Here is a 12,500-nt window from a genome sequence, read left to right as displayed (position 1 = left end):
CCATGAGTGTCTTCGTGATCCAGATGCTGTGTGGGTGCCATCGCTCAGATATAGAAAGTGGCCTTGTAACCATAGTGTGAGAGTTACCCACAGCATATGTACGTCATGACAAGTGTAAACAGATGTCAGTTCCAAGCCTCCTTAGCTCAGAGGCAGAGCACTGGTCTTGTAAACCAGGGGTCGAGAGTTCGATTCTCTCATGGGGCAAGTGGTTATCTCTGCTGGAATTTTTTAGCTAAAGAACTTCTAAATTGTCATAACTTGAACATGCTGATTTTGTTACAGTACCAATTACTCTGCTTACATCTCACATATTCTCTAGCCATTTTAGTTCAGAGACTGAGATTAAAGAAATTGATTGTTCAATTCCCCCTGAAGCAGGTGTTCCTTAGTGGAAATTTATACCTGGTGGGCTATGTACTTTGTCCTGATTTAATGTCATTCCACGAAGTATCTACATTTCCTATGATTAATCAGATGCGATGAAAACTTCTTAGTTTAAAGGCCAAACTCGGATCCTGTCAATCATGATTTGTGGTTTGTATTCTCTCTTGGGGAGGTGATATTCTGTAGCTAGCAAATCTTCAAATTTGATTTTTCTAGTTTCTTGTCCAAACATTGTAATTCTCCCTCTCTTTCTTGAGGGACAAATAAGTCCTCTACAAGTCAGATAGTTCCTTAGCTTCCGCAGCTCAGAGGCAGATCACTGCACTTGTCTTGTGAACCAGAGTTTCTTGAACGTCGAGTTTCATAGAGGGCGAATGTTGTTCCCAAAAGGGAATTTTTTACGCAAGATGTTGATAATTATCCCTTCTTTTTGTAAGATCATGATGATGTTGCCCGATGGATACGCATTTTTTTTTCGTTTTTTTTCTTTGAAAGTCAGAAGTTTTTGCAGTCATCATGAGGGGAGGTTCTCTTAAGAGTTTAATCATCTCTTGATAAATGAGAATCCTTAACCATTTTGATGTTAAATTTCTTGTATTGTCTTTTATTTTAAACGGTTGCTAAGAAATGCAGATTCTTTCCCCATAGAGAAAGTTTAAAGATTTTCCGTGTTTTGGGGAACCTGAGTATGCTACGAGAATTCCTTATTGTAAATTATGATGGAATAACAGGAATAATGATCTTTTCATTTTCAAAAGAACTTAGTCTTTTGTGGCGTTTCTGTGTACCAATCCTATTCTGACCATGGAACCAAAATTTCATCTTCCTTATTTTGTTGGAAAAATTCAATTAATTAAGCGCGCAGCTAATGACCAATCCAGATTTTCCTCTTCGTGGCTGCACTGAAACGGGTGCACTTTGTTCGACTATATATAACAGAATATAAAATCAAGAGCCCTTAATAAAACCTGAAGATAAGTTTTGGCATAAAATGCACCAGGTTTCGTATAAATAGAGGTCATTGTTTCGTTATTGTTTTCGTTAGGCGACCTGAGTTCAGTCACTCATTAATTAGAGATACGAAAAAAATACGTCTCTCGTCCTATTCTTGACTATTTCTTGTTTGCTTTGGAGGTCCTGTTCATAAATTTGTTTTGCTCGTCCGTGGGAAGACCTTGTCACTTGGCGTAATTAATTATTAAAACTCCGTGACAGTCTTCCAACTCATTTGATTTAGTGGAGCAGCACATTGCTTCTCTCTCTCTCTCTCTCTCTCTCTCTCTCTCTCTCTCTCTCTCTCTAAAACTCTCCTCTCTCTCTCTCTCCTCTCTCTCTCGCTCTGCTCTCTCTCTCTCTCTCTCTCTCTCTCTCTGTTAAAATAGATTTGGAGAGGACTAGCATTTCCTGTTCAGCTTGAAATCATGTATAAATCTGAAGATGTACAACTTGAGGTTCACAGGGATTTTGATCAGGATTCTTTTTGCAAATCGTTTTCCTTGTCAGTGTTTGAGGTAGTAAGCCAGTTCCTTTGTTGTCATTTAAATTTATTTGGACATTTTCTAAAAAGTTACTAATTTCATCCTTTATTTTTACTATAAAGAATCAAATTCAGGGTAATCGACAGTTATGTCAGGAGTGTAATGCCATGATATGTTGGTATGTCTATTTTCCAAGCTTGGTATCTGCTGACATTTTCCTTCTTGCAAATAGTGGAAAGTCTTTTGGCCTTAAAATAATTCTTATTAATTGGACTGATTTACAGTTTCTAAAATTACGATGTTGTTCCCATAATTACCCAAAAATTGCTATGCACTCTTCTTCGTTTTGAAAACGTTTGGGACCTGTTTCTTAGCACGTCCCAAAGTGCACCACCTTTGAATGGGAATCGAATCTCTCAGTAGGAGCCAAGAATCGTCCTTCCTGTGTTTCGTGAGGTTTTATCAGTTTCCCATAAAGGTCCAACGGGTCTATAGAGGTCTTCCGATTGGAAAAGGACCGTTGGCCAGAAATATAAACGCCATTAGTGCCTTGGAATAAATCTGCTTTGTGGCATCTTGCAACTTTCCCCAATTGCTGTAGGGTGTTGAGGGGATCAAGAGGTCTGGTGTGGCCCTCTGGATCATCAGTTTTCGTTCCGTCATCGTCTACAGCACGAAAGAGAGAGAGAGAGAGAGAGAGTTTGATATCCAAAGGATGACGCTGATGCACATGGTTTACCAACCTACACATTTCTTCAATTGAAAATTAGGTCCTAAGGGTAACCGAGACTCAAGTTTGCATGTTGGAATACGCGTACCAACCTATTGCATTCACCTTTACACTCGTATTGGGGAAACTGTTGTATATTGGCAAAAAAAAATATGAAGGGTATTAATTGAAATAAGTTGATTTGCTTGTTTCTTCGAGTTTACATCACTATCATCTTCTTAGATGAAGTCTTTATGTAAATTATACATTATACAACGGTAAACCCCGAGGCAAGGACTTTCTTTTACATTGTGGGACAGTGTTGTAGCTTTAATTTACTAGTGTTATATCTCTTTTCTATAATGCTTGCTTGCTTTTTACTTTGCTCCCAGTCAGGTTTTTCAGTTTGTCAGTGGGGTCAGTTGTCTCCTCCACTCTTGCCTATTTTCAAAATCTCCCTCTATTCTCAACTGTTCAATTGTTGACGAGTTACTTGTCAAGATCTCCCGTCATATGGTGATAACATTCTATATTCCAATTTTACACTCTCGATAACTGATATTCACAAAGTTAAATTTTGATCGCCAGTGTACTTATAAATGCCTGCTGAAACTTGAAATTATGTTATTTGCCCTGTAAAGTGATGAATTGGTAAGTACAGACTTTTCCCCCCCCAAGATGGGTAGGTCAAATCCTATGGCCTCCTTAGCTCAGGGGCAGAGCACTGGTCTTGTAAACCAGGGGTCGAGAGTTCGATTCTCTCAGGGGGCAAATAAGTTTCTCTTATGGACACTTCTATTCATATGATGTTCTTTAATGCATTAATTGAGGTAATTCCCCATGACTTTTCCAAGGGAGAATTTTTATTCCATTATTTTTTTCTGCATTTATTGAGTTGTATGTTGGGTTAACAAATGAATTCATAACCCTACACATAAGGCAGGTGTCTGTAGCCTCCCTAGTAAAGAATTGGTGCACTGTCTCAGGACAGAGCACTGATCTTGTGAACCACTTGACAGATGGTATTCAGTAGGAGTATCCTTTTATTTTCCCCATGTTATTTCATGCCAAATGCTATAGGACTGTGATAGATACACTATACTGATAAGCCAAGTTTCTGTAAGCTACTTAGCTCAGAGGCAATGCACTGTTCTTGTAAACCAGGTGTAGAGAGTTTTATTCCCTTAGGATCCAAATGGCGTTTCCCATGTTACATTTTCATAATAAGAGTGTTCTTTTATGCCGTAGGTTATGTATTTCATAAATGATAGATGCATAGCTACCCAGATAAGCGAGGTGTCTAGTATTCTTACCCAAAGACTTTGCAATGATTGGTTGGAGTTACATGTATGTATTTCTCATGATAAGACAAAATGTCATAACCTCCATTTCTCAGAGGCAGATCATTGGCCTTGTAAACCAGTGGTCGAGAGCTCGATTCTACTGGTCTTGTAAACTAGTAATTAAGAGTTTGATATGATAATCAAGGTAGATGGCATTCCCAAAGGGAAATTATATTTTATATGGTCTTTCGTGGATGGATTACTTGGGAACCAGGTACTGAGAGTCAGTAATCAGAGATAGACTCCGTCCCTTATGGAAAATCATTATTCCCATCATTTCATTTCAAATCTGAATTTCATAATTCTACTCATAAGTTAGATGTTATAGTCCCCTTAACTTAGGAGCGGACCGCTGGTCTTGTAAACCATGGATTGAGAGTTCAGTTTTCTCAGAGAGCAGAGGTCCCTAGGAGGATAGTTTTATTCACATGATCTTCTTTCATGTTTTCAAGTTATGGATTTAGTTATAGATACATCTCAAACTGTTGATGAGATTACAAGGCTGATTCATGAATTTTGTGATAAACTAATTTTCAATACTTTCCTTAGCTCAGAGACATAGCACTCATATTGTAAACCAGATGTTGAGAGTTGAACTCTACAGCAGGCAGGTGCCATTCTGTTAATAAGCCAGGTTTCTGTAGACTTCTTAGTTTGGAGGCAGTTCACTGATCTTGTAAACCAGAGGCCATGTGCTTGATTCTTGTTTGGGCCAAACAACTTTCACAAAAGGAAATTTTACTCCCACTGTGTTCCTTTTTTTTTCATGCCTTAGGTTATAGATTTAAAAAAATGATTGCTGCGTAGTTATTGTGAGCCAGGTGACTATAGGATTTTTTTAAATGAAGTGTAGAACTAGTTGTGTAAAATGAACACACTGACAACTGAGTTCTTCTGGAAAGCCAGAGGTTCGTTGTCTACTTTCCTCAGAGGTAGACCACTGGTATTGTATTGTAGTTTCCCACGATGGTCTTTCATTCTTTAAATTATGATAGGCACATAATTCTACTGATAACTATTATAATTATTGCCTTTTTAGCTCAGAGGCAGAGCACTGGTCTTGTAAAACCAGGGTTCGAGAGTTCCATTCTCTCAGGGGGCAGAGAGGGTTCCCATATGGATGCCTTTATTCACGTTTGGAATTCAGTGATACATACCTAATTCGTTTAAGGAATTAAATGATACATATATATTTTGTGTAGGTAATTAAATGATACGTACATAATTCGTGAAAGGAATTAAATGACACGGACATAATTAGTGTAGGGAATTAAATGATACATAAAAATTCGTGTAGGGAATTAAAGTATACATATATATTTTGTGTAGGGAATTAAATGATACGTACATATTTCGTGAAGGGAATTAAATGATACCAACATTATCTTTGTAAGGAATTAAATGATACATTTTTAATTATTTGTGTAGGGAATTAAATTATATTTTTAATTCGTGCTGGGAATTAAGTGATACATACATAATTCTTTTAGGGAATTAAATTATACATATATATTTTGTGTGGGAAATTAAATGATTCATAATTCGTGTATGGTATTAAAGGATACGTACTTTATTTGTGTAGGGAATTAAATGATAAATTTGTAATTCGTGCTGGGAATTAAATGATAATATATAATTCTTGTAGGTAATTCAATGATGCATACATAATTCATGTAGGGAATTAAATGATACACACATAATTCTTGTTGGGAGTTAAATGATACATAATTCGTGTAGGGAGTTAAATGATACATACATAATTCCTGTGGGCAATTAAATTATAACATAATTCTCAGAATAGCTTAGAGGCAGATCAGTTATCTCGTAAACCAGTAGTCCGGAGTTCGATCTTCGAATGAAAACAACTGGCATTCCCAAGGGAAAGAATTTGTTTATATCTGCTCTCATGGATAGGGTTAAGTGATGTGTACATCTTTCTACTGATAAACCAAGTGTCAGTAATCTCCTTATCTCAGATGCTGCTGCATACTGGTCTTACATGTAAACCAGGTGATGAGAGTCAATCTTCAGGGGGTTACGGAGTTCACCATGGGAAATGTTTATTCCAGTTAAGTTCATTTATGCCTTTAAACTACATAGGGTTACGGGATAGATCCAAAGGTTACAGATGGATTAAGAAGCAGATACTTTGTTTCTCCTGATGAGCCTGGTGTCTACAATCTCCATGATTCAGAGGGGTGGAGCACTGGCCTTGAAAACCAGAATACAGATAGTTCGATTCTCTTAGGAAAAAGAAATTGTTCCCAAGAGAAAATTTGTACCCACACACAATGTTCTTTCATTCTTTAGTTAACTAATTGTTTAGCTTGCATATATCCAAGTTCTAATAATAAGCGATGTTTACATAGCCTTCCTATTTCTGACGCAGAGCACTGGTCTTTTGAAGCAGGAGTCAACATTTCGATTTGTTTTAGGAAGTAGCTATCGTTCCTAAGAGAGAATTTATATTTACATAATGTTTTTTAATTTCAGTATAAGTAAAAGGTTCTCCAATAACAAAATGTAGCTTTGAGTGTTGAGTCATTGCTTGGGAAAATGCAAAAACTGGAGAGAATTATTGTAGAGTACAATGGGTTTCTCCTTGTAAGTACACTTTCAGCTGAAGAAATAGAAGAGGCACAGAAAGTGTTGCAAGATATTTTAATAATTTTCAAAGAGGCTATTGTCTTCATGTTGAAGAAACGAGTTGGATACATGGCCATTTTTATATGCTGACTTGATTTTTATTGCTTTTATTTTTATAGTTATTTGATGTAAAAGCAAGAAAAATCATGTCAGCATATAAAAATGGCCATGTATCCAACTCGTTTCTTCAACATGAAGACAATAGCCTCTTTGAAAATTATTAAAATATCTTGCAACACTTTCTGTGCCTCTTCTATTTCTTCAGCTGAAAGTGTACTTAAAGGGAGAAACCAATTGTACTCTACAATAATTCTCTCCAGTTTTCGTATTTTCCCAAGCGGTGACTCAACACTCAAAGCTACATTTTGCGAGATCTTTGTGTAACCAAGTGGTCGAGACGTAATGTTTACAGCCGTATTTCGAATTTATGCATTTACTTTCGTAATAGATATGGATGCTAACTCTGCCTTCGCTGCGTGATGTCCGTAGTCTCGCTGTGTATTGTAGACAAATCATTTTTTTTCTTTATATAAAAAGTGGCTGTATTAGTATGAAAATAATTCGCCATTTTTCTTTTATGGATGGGGTTTGGGGGCTGTGGTTTAAACTTTTAAGTTTTTTCCAAAGAAACGAAGTCTAGAAAAGAACGCCCAGAGGGATTTAATCATTTGGTTTCCTTCTCCATTGATGGGCGGAACACCTGCGTGAAACGAGTGTGGTTATGTGAGATGTGAAGTCTAGAAACACTTGTGTAAATTCTCTCTCTCTCTCTCTCTCTCTCTCTCTCTCTCTCTCTCTCTCTCTCTCTCTCTCTCTCTCTCTCTCGTCTAAGTACAGCATACTTCCTTGATTGGCGGTGATGGCCATTTCATCTTTTGTCTCGTTTGAAGTCGATTATTTTCTTCAAGTTCAGAACTTGATTTGCATTTGTTAATTGGTATCCAAAGTTTTGGACATGATTGAGTATGGCTCAGTAATGTGTGTGTGTCTGTTTGAACTTGTGGTTTTTTACTTAATCTTAATTCAGCAGATCGTGTAAAGGGATAAAGGTCACTGAAGCATCAAAGAAAGTGCAAGAAGCAAGGTTAAGATGGTATGGCCACCTGATGGGAAGAGAAGAGCAACACATGACAAGAGCAGTGATGGACGTGGAGGTGGATAGAACACGAAGGAGAGGAAGACCTGAGACCAGGTGGAGGAGAGATTACATTAGAGATGATATGAGGGAGAAGGGAGTATGGGAGGAAATGACACAGGACAGAGGTAGATGGAAGAGACTCATTAAAAACGGCGACCTCGAATACGGATAAAGCTGGGAAGAAGAAGATGCAAAGGGATAAAATAAGATAAAAACATGACAAAAAGTGGCATAGTAGTTCAGTTTTTCTCCTATGTTATGGGATCTGGAGAGCATTGCTGGCATTGACCAGATGCTGGTAATTACCTTTGGGTAGGGGGCGGGAGGTTTGTTTAGTGCCGTCAGTGCAATTCACGTGGTGCACCGTAGGCATTAATAAAGGCTCTTGTACCGTCCCTGCGGCCCCTAGTTGCAACCCCTTTCATTCCTTGCACTGTGTATCTCCATTCATATTGTCTTTCTCCCATCTTCCTATCTACCCTCTTTTAACAATTGTTCCATGGTGCAGCTGCTGCTTTGAGGTTTTCCTCATGTGACACCTTACAAACGTTTGCTGCAAGTTGCAGTTTCAGCGCCGATTGACCTCATAGGTTCCAGTGCGTGGGCTTTGGCCTAAACTTCATGCCACCAAGAGGACAAACTTTTCAATTTAGAGAGAAAATTCGTTGAAAGCATCAAAATAAGCAACCTCTTCTGTGCTCTATTGAGAGAGATACTGATAACCAGTAATGTGTTTAATACTTCTTGAGCCTGAGCATGCATTAGTATTGCACATGCACATATATATGTATGTGTATGTTGGTATATATATGTAATATATATATATATATATATATATATATATATATAAACATAAAAATCAATGCTTCATTTGCTCATTCCTTGGGTATCACTTATACCCAAAGGAAATTATAGTTGACAACAGCTTCTGCCGTGGACAGGAATCGAACCTGTGCATTTGGTATGGAAACAAAGGTTAGAGTCGACATCGGCTACTCAGCCATCAAGAGAGAGAGAGAAGTTCATATAGATCATTATGCTGTATATATATATTACATAGAATCGATACCAACCCATATCCACCTTGGTAAGTGATTGGAAATTCATAACATTTGGCTGATAGTTAGCATATAATACTATCAGCCAAATGTTATGAATTTGGCTGATAGTATATAATATAGAATCTATATATATATATATATATATTATATATATGTGTGTGTGTGTGTGTGTGTGTGTGTGTGTGTGTGTGTGTGTTTATGTAGATGTGCACACACACACATATATATATATATATATATATATATATATATATATATATATATATATATATATATATATATATATCACACAATATGTTTATGCTTTTAATGAAAGTATGCTGCCACAAGGGTACTACTCTCTGTTCCCCCAACAAAGTCTTCTGGGATGAGAGCACTGAGCCCACCCAATTCTTCATAACTCCCGCGAATACTGGTACAATCCCCGCGAATACTGCTACCCATTCTAACCGATATTCCGTGACTGGAGTGAGTGAACTCGGTCCCAGAGATCAGCAACAGAGTAATTTATTCCTCGGCTACAGAGCCGACAAATCCATCTCTGGCACGCGAGGATGAGAGAGCCATCTTTCACATGGAATCTATCAGACCTGAGCGCTGGTTTTTTATCAGACAAAATTGATGTGCATGTGTGCATATATGAGTCCGATCACATCACCGTGATTCATACAGACGCATTAAGCTACTACACATTTTCTTCAATATCTAATTCGCTGTACCTCACAATTAATATATTTTCTTATATTTTGACTGAAGGGGAATTTTTAGTTGTGTGGTTAAAGGCGCTTCACTGTACGTCCTGATTTCTTGTTTCTTTGGTTCGCGCCCGGGAGCCGACGAAGTTATTATCAACTAAAAATTCCCCTTCAGTCAACATATAGGATAATATATTAATTGTGAGGTAGAGCGAATTAGATATTAAAGGGACCCATTTGTGACTTAATTGCGTTATAGTGTGTATATATATATATTAGATAATATATTCTATATATAGATCTAATATATATATTATTATCTAAGTATATATTTTTATATATATATTAATAGTAATATATATATATTTATCTTTATAATAATATATTATATATTTATATATAATATATATATATATATATATTATATATAGCTATTTCGAGATATATTTTTATATATAATATATATGATATATATTTTTGTTTTTAATTTATATATATATATATATATATATATATATATATATATATATATATGTGTGTGTGTGGTTTTTTGTTGTTTGTGTGGTGTGTGTGTGTAGGCCTTTCATCCATCTGAACTCTTTACATCCCTTTCGTGTTTATTTTAATTTCTAAATTATTGCGAATCGCGCCACCGCTATTAACTACATATTCGTTCGCTTTGGCAATTTTCTAGCTAATCTTTTAAACCCCCCGGAACGCGGAGAAGAGAATAACTTATTTGCGCCATCATATAACGAACCCCTGAGTAGTCTCTCTCTCTCCTCTCTCTCTCTCTCTCTCTCTCTCTCTCTCTCTCTCTCTCTCTTTTCTCTCTTTTCTTCCCCATAAGGCGTCCAACTGTTTAGTGTGAAGGGTTTTTAGTGTCGTGGTCCTCTTACCCCCTAACCGTCCCGCCCTCCCTCCTCCCCCCACCCCCGCCCACTCCGTCCTACCTCCCACCCCCCTTCAGAGCTCCACGGCACTCCTCGTCAGTATCGCACTTTTATCCTCCCCATAACCCCTCATTCGAGGGCCGTTCTGATCCCCATCTGCACGAGAGCCTGTTGCATTGCAATACGGTCTCGTGTTTGTGAGATTTAGATGTCAGTTGCTATCGGTAGCGATCGTGTACTTTGCATCTGTGTTGTTTGTGATCTAATGTGATTTTTAATTGGGTTATTTTTATCATGGAAAGGAGTGAAATATTCCTTCGGTATCTGTTAGTGAAGGGAAAAGCTTCGGAATGTAAGTTATCTCTTTTGGACTAAACGAACAAGGAATATATATTTTTTTCATGGAGTCTTATGCTATCATAGTGCTTTAGCAACAAGTCCAGACGAGGACAAAAGTGTTATGGACAAACCGAACAAGGAATATATAGTTTCAAGGATGATTATGCTGTCATAGTGCTTCAGCAACGAGGAAAGAAAGCTCTTGGGGTAAACGAAAGAGGAATAATCTTTCTTTGGATTATTATGCAGTCGTAGTGTTTTAACAACAAAGACAAGGACACAAGTTCAGAGATAAAAGATGTTTGACGACCGTTCTCGATACTCCTATTATTATGGTAGGTATTTTTTTTATATGACTGTTCATTTGGGTTTCCTTTGCTACAAAATATTTCCTGGAAATTCTCTGTCCAGTGAATCATTCGGATTTAAAACCAAAAGTAAAGTCAATTTTCCCTTTTTCTGTCATTTAAATCGTAAATACTAACATTTTTATCATGTAACGATTGGTATTGTCTGTTGCAATAAAAGTAAATTGTGTTAATTTTCTATTTTAATGGATGGTTTGATGCGCCCAGATACAGAACACCGAAAACAGAGAAAGTTTGATCGTATCAATATAGACTTGAATATACATTGCACACCTGTATAGTATATATATATATATATATATATATATTATATATATAATATATATATATATATATATATATATACATACATAATGTAATATACTATATATATATATATATATATATACATATATTATATATATATATATATAATATATATATATATATATATATATATATATATATATATATATATATTGTTACGTATGAAGCCTGGCCTTGAAGGGCTCGAATACGTAAACGGAAATAGTTGAGGGAAAAACAGAATAAATTACTTGAACTTACCGTAAAAAGGATTTATAGTGATAATTTACTCTAGAGGAAAAGGTCGCCAGAAACTCTGCTAATTACTTTACATCTATTTTTTTTTACAAGAGGCTGCTTAACAGCCTGGGAAAGTAAATGCAACTGGCCCACACATGGACTAATCTTTCTCACAAGAGGATGATAGTTGGCTTAAAATGAGGTTCACGTAAAAGCTGGTTTCGAAATCTTGCGGTAATGCAACACTTGCGGGCGCAACGACTTGGACACGTGACTCAGGGAATCTGGAAAAAAAAAGGACTTCTGGCACAAGTTACGATTATTCGATTTTCTCTAACACTGGGGAAAAGGAACTCTAATGTTTAACTGAGGTATGCACTGAAGACTTAGTCTTTAACAAGTTACAAGGGGAAGCACGTGGCCCGATGAGGACAAAGGGCTTTTGATGTAGGAGGGATAAAAGTGAGACTTGAAAATGAAATTAGCAAGAATCGTCTGGTAGGAAAAGGGGCTGGTTCGGAGTTTACACTTTCTAGACGTACCTTAATTACTTGAGACTTTGACATGTGTCGTGCTCTGAAGATAGTCCCACCAGCGTTTGGACAGAGGGCTGACGTCCCATCAGAGAAGGAGGCTAGAGCCACGTCTGCCTCGCTTTAGGAGTCGCTTGTGACTGACAAAGAGGCTGGTTCTCTGTGAATCACTGGGCTTCCATACACCGCCTCGGGCACTGCCTGAAAGTGGTAAACAACCGCCAGCAAATTGAGAAGGAAAATAGGTCTTATTGTAGAGGTCCCTAAAATCCATCTCGAGGCCTAGCTCCTCTCGTGACTTGCCTATCTTACCCTAAGCTTCCGTCAGACCAGAAATTCCTTTCTACCCTCTACCGCGTGTTTTCTCCCAAAATCAGTTGCTTTA

At 37.1% G+C, this 12,500-nt stretch overlaps 1 protein-coding gene and 2 non-coding genes across 3 annotated transcripts in view; all 3 read left to right on the top strand.

Annotated features, from left to right (window-relative positions):
- The window catches only part of LOC135212239 (uncharacterized), a 790,449-nt gene that overhangs the window by 491,043 nt on the left and 286,906 nt on the right, over positions 1-12,500 (top strand). The window lies entirely within an intron of this gene.
- Positions 136-207, top strand: Trnat-ugu (transfer RNA threonine (anticodon UGU)). Its single transcript has one exon. It is a non-coding gene; the product is annotated as a tRNA-Thr (tRNA).
- Positions 3,274-3,345, top strand: Trnat-ugu (transfer RNA threonine (anticodon UGU)). The gene has a single exon. It is a non-coding gene; the product is annotated as a tRNA-Thr (tRNA).

This window comes from Macrobrachium nipponense, chromosome 40 (genome assembly GCF_015104395.2).
Source record: "Macrobrachium nipponense isolate FS-2020 chromosome 40, ASM1510439v2, whole genome shotgun sequence".
In the NCBI taxonomy this organism is placed as follows: domain Eukaryota; kingdom Metazoa; phylum Arthropoda; class Malacostraca; order Decapoda; family Palaemonidae; genus Macrobrachium; species Macrobrachium nipponense.
This window is presented reverse-complemented; position numbering and strand designations above follow the sequence as displayed.